Source organism: Pan troglodytes, chromosome 8 (assembly GCF_028858775.2).
Source record: "Pan troglodytes isolate AG18354 chromosome 8, NHGRI_mPanTro3-v2.0_pri, whole genome shotgun sequence".
Classification (NCBI taxonomy): domain Eukaryota; kingdom Metazoa; phylum Chordata; class Mammalia; order Primates; family Hominidae; genus Pan; species Pan troglodytes.
This window is the reverse complement of record NC_072406.2, coordinates 57712489-57730780: the sequence shown is the minus strand read 5'-3', so window position 1 is coordinate 57730780 and position 18292 is coordinate 57712489.

Genomic DNA, 18292 nt, shown 5'->3' with positions numbered 1-18292 from the left:
TTATGGATGGCTTCATGTGACTTTTTCCCCCTTCATTGTATCCAACATTAAATTAAAAACAAATGACTTTTATTTCTCTTTCTTCTTTTTTTCTTTCTTTCTTTCTTTTTCTTTCTTTCTTTCTTTCTCCTCTCTCTCTCCCTTCCTCCCCCTTCTTTCCTTCCTTCCTTTCTTTCTCTCTCTCTCTCCTTCCTTCCTTCCTCTTTCCCTCCCTCCCTCCCTGCTTGCTTGCCTTCCTTCCATCCCCTTCCTTCCTTCCTTCCTTCCTTCCTTCCTTCCTTCCTTCCTTCATTCCTTCCTCCCTCCCTCCCTCTCCCTTCCTTCCATCTTTCCTTCCTTCCTTCCTTCCTTCCTTCCTTCCTTCCTTCCTTCCTTTCTCTCTCTCTCTTTCTTTCTTTCTCTCTCTCTCTGTCTCTCTTTCTTTCTTTCTTTCTCTCTGTCTCTCTCTCTCTTCTTCTTTTTTGGCAAGTCTTGCTTGCTCTGTCCCCTAGGCTGGAGTGCAGTGACAATCACAGCTCACTGCAACCTCGACCTCCTATGCTCCAGCGATCCTCCCACCTCAGCCTCTTGAGTAGCTGGAACTATAGCCATGGGTCACCACACCTAGCTAATTTCTAAATTTTTTGTAGAGACAGGGTCTCTCTATGTTGCCCAGCTGGTCTCTAACTCCTGGACTCAAATGATCCTCCTGCCTCGGCCTCCCAAAGTGCTGGGAATTCAGGCGTGAGCCCTGATGCCCTGCCACAAATGACCTTTTCAAGCAATTTTTCAAAAAGTCTGTGTGATTCCAAATGTGTATTCTTTAGAAAACAGTTGATGATTGTGTGTGCTTGGCAGGAAGAGACCACGTACAGAACGTTTCTTGCTCTGTTCGCTTTGGTGAAATCCTCAAGCAATGAGGTTATCCCATTGCATGATCTTAACGTACAGAAGACTTTGTATTTACCATCAATTTTCAGGTGAATTCTCAAAAAATCTGCATACCACTTATCTTTCCTTTCTATGTGAAATAGTTTTCATTAACTCCATTTGTTAGCATATAAATAATAACTTTAGGTTAATGTATTTTACTCTTCAACCCATACCAGAGGCAGGCTAGAAATGATAATTTATTCTCCAAATGCACATAAAGTTTAATGATGTGTGCTGCATAAGTGCCTTCTTGTTAAACACACACACACAAGTGCACAGATTTTATGTATTATTTTTCCATTATGATTATGCTTTAGAAAAGCCTTTGCATGCCACCCTGCAGAACTAATAAGTGCCTGAGCACAGGGTTTCCTAGGATGGGGGGAGCTTGCTTTAAAAGATGGTATAGTTAAACATTGCTGCTGAAACTTGCTTTTGAGGAAGAAATAAGTACTTGGCTCAAGCACTTGGTCTCTACTTGGTCTCTGAGAAAAGGGTAAGCTATCTAACACATGTCTACTCCAAACACATCTGTGAGGACAAGATGGTCTGAAAGCCCACATGCAGAGAACATAACTAGGCCTGGTTTGTTGATAGCTTTTTCCCTTTGTCCTTACCTCCCTATCTTCCTGCTACTGGAAATTATCTATCTATCTATCTATTTATCTATCTATCTATCTATCTATTTATCTATCTATCTATCTATCTATCTATCCATCTATCTATCTAGTTATAGATATAGATTTATCCAACAGAACAAAGGCTGGAAAAGGACATCTCTCCACTTTCCTAGGCTGCCCCTGCCTCCCCAGGACTGTGTCACCTCCCCACCCATCCACACTTCACCACCCTTCTACCTTTGCCTTGGGCTGTTCTCCTGTGGGGCACAGAGAGTGTGGGGCTCCTGGTAAGCTGATTATTATTAATGGGCGTTGTAACTGCTGTGAGTTGATAACATCTTAAAAATAAGACAAAAATAATTACGGTGATGCAAGACTCCTGAACAAACTGCATTTTCAATATAACTCTAATTTTAACATCAGAAAGCAGCTTTATGTTGGTCAATATTTTGATCATTTAACAAACAGCAGCACTGTAAAAGGAAAGTAGGCACAAAACAGTTCAGTGTAGGAGGGTTTACAGAAGGACGGCGCTTCTCAAAGGAGAATGTCTTAAAAATGGATTTTCCTCCACAAAGAGCCTGGTGTTGCAGCTTGGGCTCCAGAATTCCTATGAATGGTGAGATATAACTGAGATGCAAAGCTGTGAACTAGTAAGTGATCAGGACCTTCCCTCAAGCCAGGATGTGAAACAGCCAAAGGAAGTGGAGACCTCCCAGATGGAAAAGGAAAGGAACCTTGAGAGGGCACAGCACATATGCACAAACAAGGGCGATCTGTCCAGCTCCTGGACTGCACATTTTAAAACACACCATCCTCAGGGCATTCTGGGAAAACCCACCAGCCAGACAATGTGGCTGCTCCCATGTCCTGGAGGGAAGCTCTGTCCTGTCTCTCTCTTTTAAGTATGCAGCTTCCAAGGAATGTAAAACATTCCCCAAGGGGGAAGGGCCAAACTGCCCCACAGCTAGCTAGACTTGACCTGTTAACCCTGTGTTTAAAGATGCTTCAGTTGAGTTGACCTCACCTCCCAGCCTGCCATCAAAGCCACCTCTGTTCAGCCTCCCGTTTGATGGGGGCTGCCCATGCCCAAGCTGCCTTCCCAGTCCTCCTAACTGTGAACTAAGGACTAGTGTTTAAGAAAGGATAGAGCCATGTAATTGCAAATTGTCTTAAGTTTTGTCTCATTTGGGGATCATCTCTGTCTTTTTACCTTGAAAATGAATGCTCTCAAAATAATGAATAAGCTGTCGACCTTACAACTAAGACAGAATTAGAATGATTAGTGTATTAATCAGGGTTATTCCAGAGAAACAGTATATATATTTTTATATATCTCCCATTGAGGTCAAGAAAGACATGGGTGTAGCTAGCTAGGTAGTTCACTATACAGCTAGATAGATAGATTATAAGGAATATTTGGCTCATGTAATTGTGGGCTGCCAAGTTCAAAATCTGCCGGGCTGACCCCAGCAGGCTAGAAATTCAGGTAAGTTGATGTTACAGTGTTGAGTCTGAAATCTGCAGGCCAGCAAGGTGGAAACTGAATCAGGGTTTCCATGTTGCAGTCTTGAGGCACAATCGCTTCTTTTTCAGGGCACTTCAATCTTTGCTCTTAAAGCCTTTAGTTGATTGGATGAAGCCCACCCACATTACAAAAGGAAGTCTTCATTACTCAAAGTCTGCTGATTTATATGTATGTGTCATCTGAAAAAATACCTTCACAGCAACATCGAGACTGATGTTTGATCAGACACACAATAGGCTAACCAAGTGGACACCTAGAATTAACCATCACAACCAGTAAGCATGGAGAGTTTGACCCACAGCTCGTACTCATGTTTTATCAGGACAGACTCTGTAGCAGAGTGTGGCCTGATGCCAGGGCATTCCAAGGTTCCTTAGCATGTAATGGTGCCTCTTTTTCCTGGGATTTCATCTACCTGTGCAACCTGTGGCAATTTTTGAGAAATTTTTGCTACTCCATTGGTCTAATGAGTCGACCTTAGGGATTGGCAAACATTTTCTGTAAAGGGCCAGATAATGAATATTTTCCTATTTGCAGGCTGCACTATCTCTCTTGCAACTGCTCAAGCAAAAGCAACCATAGGCAATATGTAAGTGAATGAGTGTGGCTGTGTTCCAATAAAACATTATTTACAAAAATAAGCAGAGGGCCTGATTTGGGCCATAGGTGAAGAAGAGTTTATATGGTATCTCCCTTTGGCAGGGATATTTTCTCCCCGCCAAACATGGTGAAGGGGATGGATAAGTGACACTCTGGGCTGGGATGCTTTTAGTTGTGAGGAGTAAAAAAACCCAAACAATGGGGATTTTATGACCTCACATAATAAAAATCCCCAGCAATGGGTAGCTCCAGACTTGGTTTATTCAGTGTCTCAAAGTCATCTTGAAGGACCCAAGTTCTTTCTTTCTTTGCTCATTGCCATCTTCAGCATATTGGTTTAATTCTCCTTGATATTTGCAAATGATTTCTGTGCTTTCCCTCAGACATGCCGACATTCGGGGAAGAAGAGGAAGAGTGTTCCAATGAGGATCCGTTTATTTTTTTATTTTTTGAGACAGGGTCTCACTCTGTTTCCCAGGCTGGAGTGAGTGGCACGATCACAACTCACTGCAGCCTTGACCTCCCAGGATCAGGTGATCCTCCCACCTCAGCCTCCTAAGTAGTTAGGATCACAGGTACACGCCACCACACCTGACTAATTTTTTGTAGAAATGGGGTCTCACTTTGTTGTCCAGGCTGGTCTCAAACTCCTGGGCTCAGGCAATCCTCCCGTCTTGGCCTCCCAAAGTGCTGGATTTACAGGTGTGAGCCATGGCGCCCCACCTTGGGATCCTTTTAGTACTGAGGGAAGGAAACCTTTCCCAGAAGCTTCCCAGTCACCTTCCCTTTCTTCCCATTGGCCACGACTAGGGTGCAGGCACCTTGGGGAGGGTGGACCACTGTGACTGACCCAGTGCAGGACATGGCTGGCCAAGGGGAGGAAGGTACATGAGCCAGGACAATTCAAGCTCCATCAGAAAACAGGGGGTCAATAGTATCCCCTGGGAGAAGCCGTGCAATGCCTGCCACAACCCTGCAGAGTCCCAGCAGCCGAGGGGATCTATTCCAGGGGCGAGATCACGGCCTGCAATGTGTGAGCTGGGTCTCAAGAGGGAGAGAGGGAACAGGCTGGAGAGATGGAAGTCTGGGAGAGCAGCTCCTCGGGAGAGCACCATGCATGAGGAGTGAGGCTTGGGGCAGCTGGGAGAGGACCTAGAGATGGGGAGAGAGAGAGGGAGTGTGGCCAGGAGCACAGGGGGCCACTCAGGCCAGAGAAATGGGAACTGAAAATGCTCTGGTGAAGGGGAGAGCAGCAGCTGGGCCTGAGACCAGAAAAGCTCCCATGGGCTGCTGGAGGCTTGGGGAGGTGGCAGTGAGCTCTGGGCTCAGGGCACAAGAGGCTTTTGGAGGCTGGGTGCTGGCTGGACTCTGTTTGCCAGCCTTCTCTGTAAGTCCCAGGCATTAGAGCACAGCAAGCAGGAATAACAGGAGCCCTGGGCCCTTAGAAGGAAACTGAGGAGAAGCCTGGATGTCCGTGCTGTGTTCCTGAGTTTTAAGGTGACATTTTCTTGGCCACTTTTTATCTGCATGGTGTTGGGGAGACCCTGCTGAGGCTAGGGTTCTTGTTCTGGTCTTGGAGGTGGCAGGGCTGGGGCCTGGTGGGAGAGCTTGGCACAGCTCCCAGGCTCTGCTGGGGCCCAGCTCCGCTCAGGAATTATCAGTCACTCAGAGAAAACTCAAAGGGCACTAGGCCTCCAGCAGTCAGCAGCAGTCACAACCAAAGTGGGGAGTGGCTCCGTTTGCCTTCTCCACCTGAGCTAGTGCTCCCCTTTCTCATGCTTCCTTTATCCCCCACATCGATGAGCCACTTTTTCCTCCTCTTCTTCTGCACTGCCACACCCCACCCCGAACACTTAGCATCCCAGGTGACTTAGCTGGAGGGAACCTGCTTTGGACTGAATTGTATTCCCCTAAATTTATATGTAGAAGCTCTAATCCCCAGTGTGATGGCGTTAGGAGGTAGGGCCTTTGCAGGGTGATTGGATCATTTGCATGGAACCCTCTTGCATAGGATTAGTGCTTCTGTAGGCAGAGACATAATAGAGATGACTTCTTTCCTCCACGTGAGACTATAGCAAACAGGCAACTCTCTGTGACCCAGGAAGCCAGCCCTCCCTAGAACCTGACCATGCTGGCACCCTGATCTTGGACTTCTAGCCTCCCCTCCAGAACTTCGAGGAATAAATGTTTGTTGTTTGAGCCACCCAGTGTATGGTATTTGTTATGGCAGCCCAAACTGAGTGAAACAGAACCTTAGGGGTTACCTGGTCAAAATCCCCCTTGTTCAGATGATGAGAGGAGAGAGGCCCAGGCCATCAGGCAGGTGAGGTCTGTGGCCAGCCTCAGACTTTAGTTTCCTGATGGCATTAAGAATCTCTGCTCTGAGCCTGGAATGAATACAGGCTCTACCTGTTTTTAGCTGTGTGCAAATTACCACGCACTATGGTTTCCCATCTATAGAATGGGGCTGTAAGGGACCTGGCCTCACAGGCTCTGGGGATTGGAAGAGATGGAGCAGGCAAAGCACTGAATCCACTGAGGTCTCAGTGCTCTCAGTGATTATCATCATTGTTGTTGATACGCCTGCTTGCCTTATATTCTTTTTACTGCACAAACGCCTTGTTACGTATGGAAAATAAATCCACCTGCTTCAGACTCTGATGGACTTGGCCATGCTTCCTTTGTCCCAAGATAGACAATGATGTGCATGATAAGATTCTAGCTCTGCTTCCGAAGCTCAACTCAAATCTACCTTCCCAGACTTCCCTCTGCCTGACTTCCTCTCTCATAGCATACTGTTTGTGATTTTACTGTAGTGCTATGTCTGCCTCATGTCAGTCACACATTTGGCTTGTCTAGAGAGCACACAGCATGCCAGACTCACTCCTTCAGCCCAGCACCTTGTGTGATGCCTGGTCCACACAGTAGGTGCTTAGTAAATGTTTGCTGAGTTAAACTGACTTTTGCCCTTAGCAACCTATTCTCTAAGTTTATGCTGGTGCTGTTGGTTTAAAAGAAAGGAACATGTTTCAATGTGGAAAGAGGAACTCAAGACTTGGGGCCTGCAAATACCTCATCCAGTTTCCTGGAAGCTGGAAACTGAAGCTATAGTGGGCTGGTGGCATCCTCACCCCTGGTGGAGCGTGTGCAGCCTCAGGTAGAAGCACCGATTTAGGGACAAATGAATAATCAAAGGCATGGCCCATTTGCTTTACTCTTTATCTGCTCTTTAAAGGGAAATTTGATTTGAAACTCACAGAGTCTTCCATATCAATGAGGTGGTAAACATCTGCTTGGATGGGCTCTTGCTCCTGCCCCAGTTATTCCCAGTACAACCTTCTGTGGTTCTGATGCTCCCCACTTCCTCCAGATCCCTGTCCTGAGACTATGCAAGCTTTCCAGAAGCTCATACTGTAAAAAGAATTGCACAGCATATGTTTAGACTCAGTGCTGGATTTTCCTTGGGCTTGCTCTTAAGTTTGGGCAAATGCCCCCTGGTAATGTGCACAGCTGGGCATCCCTGAGGCTTGGAGCTGGCAGGACCTTTTGGGATGGCCTTATCCCTTGGGTTTCATGTGGGGAATGACCCAAGGCTCCAAATCCCAGCAGAGTCAAGTAGGACCATACTCCTGGACTCCTGACTTCCTGGAAGCTGCTATTCTTTCTATGCAGCTGTCTCACCCTTGTCATAATGGGAAACTCAGGGCATAACATTCCACTTAACTGCAACTTGGCTTCTCGAAATACCTCTTCTCTTCTGTGCAAAGATCATGACTCGGTTCTTCCTTCTTCTGTGGACCATAACAAGCCATTCAGCCAGTCAAGCAAGTCCCATGGGAAATCCCCATTTTGGCCAACAGAGACAGTTCCTCTTTATCTCCCAAGAACACTACCCTTTTGCTCCCCTTTCCAGGTAGTCAAACAGCTGACTGTTCATCAGCAGGCTAGCAGCTGAGCCCGGGGCTTTGAGGGACAGATGACAGCTGGATGGCTGACCAGCTTGCAGAGAAAGCTTGAAATCTTGGGCACACAGGGAATGGAGCAAGAGATTTTCCCATTTGGATATACCAAAGGATAAGTTCTCTTTGAGAGATTGGTGAGGAGTGAGATGGGGTAGAATTCCAGGAAAAGGGAATGAAGTTTGTTTCTCAGGCAAACATGCCATCAGCAAGGTATGGGCTCTAGGCTGAGCTGACAGCAGCAGACAGGGCTTGATGAGCGTGACTTCCAGCCTGCAGAGAGAGCTGCATTCCTGCAAGAAGGGAGCAAATGGCCCCAGAGCAGCTGTAGGCACCAATGTCCCAGGAAAGAAGCATTCCGGGGCCAGGAAGATCCTGCCAATACTTCACTTATATCATAATATTTAATTCTTAGCCATTTGTGGATGTCAGTACATTATTATTGCTTTTTTTCTGTTTTTTTTTTTTTTCTTTTTGTATTATTATACTTTAAGTTCTAGGGTACATGTGCACAACGTGCAGGTTTGTTACATATGTATACATGTGCCATGTTGGTATGCTGCACCCATTACCTCATCATTTACATTAGGTATATCTCCTAATGCTTTCCCTCCCCCCTCCCCCCACCCCACAATAGGCCCTGGTGTGTGATGTTCACCTTCCTGTGTCCAAGTGTTCTCATTGTTCAATTCTACAGAATGGGAGAAAATGTTTGCAATCTACTCATCTGACAAAGGGCTAATATCCAGAATCCATTATTGCTTCTTTACAAATGGAGAAACAGGCTCAGAGGAGTTCCACTAGCTGGCCACACAGCTGGTGAAGGGCAGATATAGGGCTCAAGCCTAGGTCTTGTGTACTTGATGGTCAAAGTTCTCATCAGTGCACTCCATTTCCTCATGGTCATGGTAAAAAAGTAAAAATTAGGAGCAGTACTTTAGGACTCAGTAGCTCAGATGCCCCATTTTATAGCAAAACAACTATTTTACTGGAGAAAATGACAAATATTAATTCATTTAAATCTCTGGAAATTGTCCTAAGGGCACACAGCAAATGGAGAAACATTCATTTAATAAAATCTACTACATTTTGGTAAAAACAGTGAGGGAGGGTCCATGGCATTTGAACCATGACCCACTCCCCTACCCTCTCTCAGCTCTGCCTTATGGAAACTCTGCTCTAGGGTCTTTACTCTGGGCAGGTGTGGTCAAGAACACAGGGGCTTCCTCTCCCTGTAGCCCTCAGTCTAGGCTATAATTTCACTCCAGGAGGGGCAAGATGCTGGTGTGTCTCATCCCACTTGGCCCTGTGTTGCAGAAGCTCTATTCTAGGGAGGCATGGCCAAGATAACTTAGGTTTACTTTCTCTTCTGAGCACCGAGTCATTTAGCAGAAGCTCTATTACAGGAGCAACAGACTGAGAATACTGGAGCCTTGATTACTCACCCTAACTCACTCCTAGGGCAGAGGTTTCACACTGAAAGGGGCAAGCTGAGCATACCCGGGGCCACTTCCCCTAGAACCTACTTGTAGAGCAGAGGTTCCCCTAGTACCTACTTGTAGAGCAGAGGTGCCTCTTCAGGGAAGCAGGTAGTTCCCACTCCCAGCTCCTGTGCAGTGCTGCAGACATTCTACCCAGGGAGAAAGCAGACAGTAAGAATGAAGAGCTTATAGCTCTGCCTGAGAGGAAGGATTTTGTTCAGGACAGGATGTGGATAATTCTGTGCAACATACTGTTATTGAAAACAATGAATAGCTTGGGGAGAGCAATTAAAAGTGCTCGTAACTCCGTGAAACTGGTAGCAAAAAACAAAAGGGCAGGACACCCAGAAATTTAACAAATAACTGGGAAAAGAGACAGCCAAGATCCCAAGAGCCCTCTTGGCATCACAGTCAATTCTGGGAATTGGGAAGCCTGGGCAAATACTAGGCTGTACCCACTCAGGAGCAATCAGAGCAGAATGTGGAGCAACTTGAAAACACTCCCCAATTTACACACAAATCCATCAAAAAAAAAAAGTATAGATGCCTCACTGGCACAAGGGGCTTAAGCACATGCTCTGACCAAACCCTAGACTGGGGCAACTCCTAGAAAGCTAGGCCAAAAAAATAAAATCACATACATCTCAGGCAGTCTAGATCACAGTTTTGTAGGCTCAAGATTGTGCCCTCTTAGAAGTGATCAGAGAAGAAACATCCAAGCTACTGGTCCCTAGATGAATGTAGGAATAAATGTAACCTCTTTGAATTTTGGTAGAGGCCTCCAAGCCTTATGCCCCTAGTTAGATACTTACTTAAGAGGTAAGTGTCTTACTGGTTAAGGGGTCTTAACCACAACTTTTGACCAGTAAATGGCTTATGCTGACCCAGGAGAAATTCTGAGGTAACTAGTCTAAAAGATAAGGACAGGGAGCAGGGACATCAGAAGCCGAACATTGGGGAAAAAGTGACTGACTTCATAGAATTAGCCCATACCAGTCAATAAAGAAACAAATGAATAAACAAACAATAACAAGAGACCAGGTGAAAAAGGAGGGAGAATCAGTATCCAGAATTGATACCAATTATGTTCTAAAATGTTTAAATGAGAGAGTGTGATCCACAGGGAAAATTGCAAGCAATAGACACAACTTTTGAGGGGACCCAGATGTTGAACTTAGCTGATAAAGACATCAAAGCAGCTGTTATAAATATGTTCAAAGAACTAAAGGAAACTACATTTAAAGAATGAAATAAAAGTATGATTATATCTTATGAAATAAAAGAGATATAAATTATTTTTAAAACAGACCAAATGGAAATTCTAGATTTGAAAATTACAATAAATGAAATTAAAACTTCTCAACAGTAGATTTGAGATAGCAGATGAAAGAATTAGCAAACTTGAAGATAAGTTGACAGAGATTATGCAACCTCAATGACAGGAAAAAGAATGAAGAAAAAGGAACACAGCATCAAACTAATGTGGGACACTATTAAGCATACCAACATATCCATAATGGAAGTATTAGAAGGAGAGGAGAGAAAAAAGGAGAAGAATAAATATTCTAAGAAATAATGGTTGAAAAATTCCCAAGTCAGATGAAAAACATTAATATGAACATCAAAGAAACTCAATTAATTTCAAGAATAAATGCAGAGACCTACATTCAGACACATTTTCGTAAAAATGTTGAAAGACAAAGACAAAGAGAAAATCTTGAAAGCAGTAAGAGAAAAATGACTCAGCACACATAAGGGGACCCCAGTGAGAATAACAGCTGACTTTTCATCAAAAACAATGGAGACCAGAAGGCAGTGTGAAGACAATCAAAGTGCTGAAAGTAAAAACAAAAACAGAAACTGTTGACCAAGAATAGTATATCTAGCAAAACTCTTTCAGAAACAAAGGTGAAATAAAGACATTCCCAGGCAAACAAAACCTGAAAGAGTTTGTTGCTATCAGACATATCCACCTAATAAGAAATACTAAAGGAAGCTCTTCAGGCAATGACAATAGCAGCACAAAGGAGACAGGTGGAAGCAAAACTACATTGCAGAAATGAAATGAAACCAGATGGTAACTTGAACTCAAAGAAGGATATGAAGAGAACTAGAAATGGTAAATAAAAAGGTTAATATAAGAAGTGAAAAATATATACCCCTTTCTTCTTTCAGCTTCTTTATAAGACTTGATTGTAAAAAGTAATAATGACAACAATGTGTTACCGGGTTTGTAATATTTATGGATCTAATATATATTAGTAGTACTATAGAAAATTGGGGACAGAATGGAGCTATACAGGAGTAAGGTTTTTATATTTCAATGGAATTAAGTTAATATAAATCTAAAGTAGATTTTGATATGTTAAGACATGTTGTAATCACTAGAGCAATCTCCAAGAAAATAACTAAAAATATAATTTTAAAAATTATAAAAGGAACTAAATTTTTGCACTAGAAAATATTTATTTATACAAAAGAAGGCAGTAAAAGGGGAACATAGAAACAAAAAATATACAAGATATATAGAAAAGTAGAAGCAAAGTAGAGGAGAAAATCAAGAGAAGTTGGTGAATAGGTCACATATATAGCTAGACAGAATATATATATATAAATATATGTATATAAAAATATATATAAAAATATATAAATATATATATAAATATATATATACATATATATAAATATATATAAATATATAAATATAAATATATATATAAATATATATAAATATATATATATGTTCTAATGTTTGACAGCAGAGTAGGGTGACTATAATTAGCAGCGATGTATATTTCAATGTTGCTAGCAGAGAGGAATTGAAATGTTCCCAACATATAGAAATGATAAATACCTAAGGCGATGGATAACTCAAGTACACTGACTTGATGATTATACATTCTATGCATGTAACAAATACTCTCATGTATCCCATAAATATGTAAAATATTGTGTATCAATATAAAAAAGCAAAATGAGATATATAAATCCTATCATATCAATAACATAAAATGTAAATGAATTCAATGATCAGATCAAAAGGTGGTGGTTACTGTATTGGATAACAAAACAAGATTTAACTCTATGTTGTCTACAGGATACACACTTTCGTTTCAAAGACACAAACAGGTTGAAAGTAAAAGATGAAAACCTGATACACACTTTAGTTTCAAAAACACAAACAGGTTGAAAGTAAAAGATGAAAACTATTCCCTGGGCAAACAGCAATCATAAGAGATCTGGAGTAGCTACAGTAATATCAGACAAAATTGACTTTAAAACAAAAAAGTTACTAAAGATAAAGAGAGACATTCCATAATAATAAAAAGTCAGTGCGTAAGAAGATATAAAATTACTGGCTTACATGCATCTAACCTTAGAGCCTTGAACACATTAAGCAAAACCTAACAACTGAAGGGACAAACAGACACATTAGTAATAATAAAGACTTCAATGCCCCACTTTGAGTAATGAGTGGAATGAATCAGATGATCAACAAGGATAGAGAAGACTTGAACAACAATACAAACCACTTAGACTTAACAGACCTCCACAAAGCACACCATCCAACAACAGAACACACATTCTACTTAAGATCATGTAGAATACCCTTCAAGTTAGACAGTATGGTAGGCCATAATACAAATCCAATGCATTTAAAGGAATTGAAATCATACCAAATGGGTTTGCCAACCACAATGGAATTGAGTTAGAATAGGTATAAATTAAATAACACACTCCTAAATAACCAACAGATCAAAAGAAGTTACAAGGTAAAGTAGAAAATACTTTGAGATGAATGAAAACAAAAACACAGCATATACCAAAACATATGAAATGCAGTCACAGCAGTGCTCAGAAATTTATAGCTGTAAATGTCTATATTAACAAATACATGGCCAGACACGGTGGCTCACGCCTGTAATTCCAGCACTTTGGGAGACCAAAGCAGGTGGATCACCACAGTCAGGAATTTGAGACCAGCCTGGCCAACATGGTGAAACCCTGTCTCTACTAATAATAAAAATTAGCTGGGCATGGTGGCACACACCTGTAATCCCAGCTACTCAGGAGGCTGAGGCAGGAGAATTGCTTGAACCTGGGAGGCAGAGGTTGCTATGAACTGAGGTCGCGCCATTGCACTCTAGTCTGGGCAACAAGAGTGAAACTCCATCTCCAAAAAAAACCAAAACAAAAACCAAAACCAAACAAAACCCAAACATATTTCATACCAATAACCCTACTTTCCACCTCAAGAAACTAGAAAAATAAGAGTAAACTAAGTGCAAAGTAAGCAGAAGAAAGGAAAAAATAAATATTAGAAAAGAAATAATGAAATACAGACTGTAACAACAAAACAGAAAATCAATAAAAGCAAGTGGTTTCTTTGAAAATATTGAGAAAATGGATAAAATTTTAGCTAGATTGACCAAGAAAAAAGAGAAGGCTTAAATTACTAAAATGGGGAATAAAAAGAGGGGGCATAATTATTGATTTTATGGAAATAAGAGAGATTACAAAGGACTACTATGCCAACAAATTAGATAACTTAGATAAAATGGACAAAACTCTAGGAAGACACAAACTATAGAAACCGATTCAAAGGTGAAATTTTCAAAAAATCTGAAGCTCTATATCAAGTGAAGAGTTTGAATTAGGCCAAGGCCCAAATGGCCTCACTGGTGAATTCTACCAAAATACAACAAAAAATCGATATCAGTCTCTCACAAACTCTCAAAAAATAGAAGGGGACACTTCTTGATTCTATGACAGCAGTATTGCCCTGATTCCAAAATAAGACAAAGACATCACAAGAATAGAAACTACAGATCAGTATTCCTTATATAGAGAAACACAAAAATCCTCAACAAAATATATCAACATATAAAATATAACCCAGCACCATGTAAAAGGATTACATACCATGAGCAAGTGGGATGCATTACATGAATACAAGGTTGATTAAATATCTGAAAGTTAATTAATGTAATGAACCTCATCAATAAAGGACAAAAACCACATAATCAATTCAATAGATGCAGAAAGACCATGCGAAAAATCTAGTACCATTTCATGATAAAAACACTCAACAAACTGGAAGTAGAAGGAAATGTCCTCAATCTGATACAGGGCATCTGTGAAAAATCCACCAGGAACATGGTACTCAGTGGTGAAAGACGAAATGCTTTCCCCAACCATCAGGAGCAAGACAAGAATGTTGGCTCTTGTTGCTTCTATTCAACATTGTACTAGATGTTCTAGCTAGAGAAATTAGGCAAGAAAAAGAAAGAAAAGGCTTCCAAATTGGAAGAAGTAAAACTTTCTATATTTGCAGATGACATGATATTGTATGTAGATAATAACAATGTATCCATTAAAAAAAGATTGTATAATCCTGCACGGTGGCTCACTCCTGTAATCCTGGCACTTTGGGAGGCTGAGGCAGGAGGGCTGCTTGAGTCCAGGAGTTTGAGATCAGCCTGGGTAACATAGTGAGACCCTGTCTCTATCAAAAGTAACAAATTAGGTGTGGTGGTGTGCACCTGTAGTCCCAGCTACTTTTGAGGCTAAGGTAGGAGGATTGTTTGAGCCTGGGAGCTCCAGGCAGTAGTGAGCCGTGATTGTGCCACTGCACTCAGCCTGGGCAACCGATAAAGACCCTGTCTCAAAAACAAAATACAAAACAAAAAGACTGTAACTAATAAATTTGTTTAGCAAGTTTGCAAAATGCAAAATCCATGTACAAAACCAATCATATTTCTACATTCTAGCATCTGAAAATGAAATTAAGAAAACAATCCCAATCACAAAAGCAAGGAAAAGAAGAAAACACTTAGGAATAATTTTAAGAAAAGAAGTGTGAGACTTGCACATTGGAAAATACAAAACGTTGAAAAAATTAAAGATCTAAATACCTGGAAAGACACCCCACATTCACGGATCAGAAGATTTAATATTGTTCAGATGGAATGGAATACTCCCCAAATTTATCTACAGAGTCAGAGAAATCCCTATGAAAATCCCAGCTTTCTGTTTTGCAGAAGTTGGCAAGCGGATCCTAAAATTCATGTAGAAGTGCAAGGGACCCTGAATAGCCAAAACTATTTTGAAAAATAAGAACAAACTTGGAGGGGGCTCAGACTTCCTGGTTTCAAAACTTACCACAAAGCTACAGTAATACATGGTGTGGCAATGGCGTCAGGATAGACATAGAGATCAACAGGCTGGAGTTGCAAGTTCAGAAATAAACCCTTTCATTTACAGTCTATTAATGTTTAACAAAGAGGTCGAGACAGTTCAAGTCAACAAATAGTGCTGTAACAATTGTATATTCACATGTAAAATAATTAAGTTAGATTCCATTTCATACCACGTACAACAATTATCTCAAAATTGATCATAGATCTAAATGTAAGAACTAAAACTATAAAAGTCTTAGAAGAAAATATAGAAATAAATCTTCATAACCTTTGGTTAGGCAATAGTTTCTCAGATTTGACCACGAAAGAATAAACAACAAAGAAAAAAAAATTGAATTTCACTGAAATTAAATTGTTTCTTCCTCAAAGGACACTATCAAGAAAGTAAAAAAGGCCGGCGCAGTGGCTCATGCCTGTAATCTCAGCACTTTGGGAGGTCGAAGGGGGTGGATCATTTGAAGTCAGGAGTTCAAGACCAGCCTGGCCAACATGGTGAAACCCCATCTCTACTAAAAACACAAAAATAACCAGGCAGTAGTGGCATGCACCTATAATCCCAGCTAATCAGGAGGATGAGGCAGGAGAATCACTTGAGCCTGGGAGGTGGAGGTTGCAGTGAGCTGAGATCACACCACTGCACTCCAGTCTGGGTGACAGAGTGAGACCCTGTCTCAAAAAAAAAAAAAAAAAAAAAAAAGAAATTAAAAAGACAACCTACAGAATGGATGAAAATATTTGCCAATCATATATCTGAAAGGGTATAGTATTCAGAGTACATTAAAAACTCTTACAACTCAAAATACAAAGACAAATAAGAACCCAATTAAAAAACAGGCAAAGCATTTGAGTAGACACTTCTTAAAAAAGATATTCAAAGGCCAGTAATTACATGAAAGAAGCTCAACACCATTGGTCATTAAGGAACTACAAAGCCACAGTGCATGTATGACTATAATAAAAAAAGACAATGACAAGTGTTGGCAGGGAGGTGGAGAAATCAGAACCCTCATACACTGCTGGTGGGAAAGTAAAATGGCGCAGCCCCTCTAGAAAACAGTTTGGCATTTCCTCAAGAAGTTAAACACAGTTACCATATGACTCAGCAATTCCACTCCTAGATTTATACCCAAGAGAAATGAAAGCAGATGTTCATGCAAAAACATGTACGCGAGTGTTCATAGCAGCATTATTCTTTATAGGGACAAAGTGGGAACAACCCCAGTGTCCGTTAACAGACGAATGGATAAACAGAAGGTAGTATATCCATACAATGGAGTATTATTCAGCCATGAGAAGAAATAAAATAAAGATACATGCTACAACATGGATGAACCTCAGAAATATCATGCTAAGTGAACAAAGTCACAAAAAAACCAGTATTATATGATTCAATTTATATGACAGAAAGTAGATTAGTGGTTGCTTAGGGCAGGTGATGGGAGGTAGGGAGTGAGTGCGAATGGGTGCTAGGTTGTGTTTGCTTTGGGGGATGATGAAAATGTTGTGAATTTACATTGTGATGAACATAGTTTGAGAATCTACTAGAGGCCTGGCATGGTGGCTCACGCCTATAATCCCAGCACTTTGGGAGGCTGAGGCAGGTGGATCATGAAGTCAAGAGATCAAGGCCATCCTGGCCGAGATAGTGAAACCTGTCTCTACTAAAAATACAAAAATGGCTGGGCATGGTGGTGCGCGCCTGTAGTCCCAGCTACTCAGGAGGCTGAGGCAGGAGCATCGCTTGAACCCTGGGGGCAGAGGATGCAGTGAGCCAAGATCACACCACTGCACTCCAGCCTGGTGACAAAGCGAGACTCCATGTATTAAAAAAAAAAAAATCTACTAGAAACTGTTTAGCTGTACACTTTTTTTTTAATTTAAAATTTTTTTAAAGATTATTTTGAGACAGGGTCTCACTCAGTTGCCCAGGCTGGAGTGCAGTGGAATGATCTCAGCTCACTGGAGCCTTGACCTCCTGGGCTCAAACCATTCTTCCATCTTTGCCTCTTGAGTAGCTGGAACTATAGGGGTGTGCCACCATGCCTGGCTAATTTTTTGTACTTTTGGTAGGAACAGGGTTTTGCTATGTTGCCCAGGCTGGTCTCAAATTCCTGGGCTCAAGTGATCCACTCGCCTTGGACTCCCAAAGTGCTTGGATTACAGGCATGAGCCACTGTGCCTGGCCTAGCTGTACACTTTAAATTGGTGAATTTTATGTTATATGAAGTATATCTCAAAAAAGATATTTCAGAAAACTAACAACAAAAAACCACCTTAGGGCTGATGGGAGAGGGAGACAGAGGACCCACGGTGTGACCCCCAGGGTGCAGCTGTTAGGAAATGTGGGGTCCACTATGACTTTCCTCTGAGGTAGGCATTGGGGGCTGTACCCTCCCCAGGCTCTAGCCCTGGAACCTGGAGTGGAGACAGGAGCTCTTGGACTTGAACTGGCCTTGCCACAGACGCAAGTCAGGGTGGTGCTTCCTCAGTGCCCCCTCACGGCGAGTCCCCCATAGGGATAGGGATGTGGTGCAATCACAGTGACTTGTTTGTAGTTCTGAAAAGCACTTGCCCATGTCTTGTTGAGTTACTGCTGTGATTCCCGCTTAATAGGGGAACCTGAGCCAGAGATGCGAAGGGGCTTGAACGAGGTCAGACGTGTATAGGTGGAGGTCGAATGGTGCTCAGCCTGGGGCTCTTTCTTCTTCCTGTCACTCTGTTCTTCATATACAAAATGCTCCCCTCTCTGCTGAGGCAGGGAGGGGGATCATGGCAGGGCCAGTCCTAGTCTTTGCTTCTTGGCAAGGATGCAGATCATTACAACATCTGCTTTGCAGGGATCCTACTGGACAAGGATGTGGTCATAGAGGTCACAGGCTGAGAATCAATGGAGACATGTGGTGCTCATCTGCTTATGAGGAAGATGCCACTTTCTTGCTTGGTCCACTGATGGGTGAGAGTTCTGGCCTATTTAATGATCTCACTCCAGCTT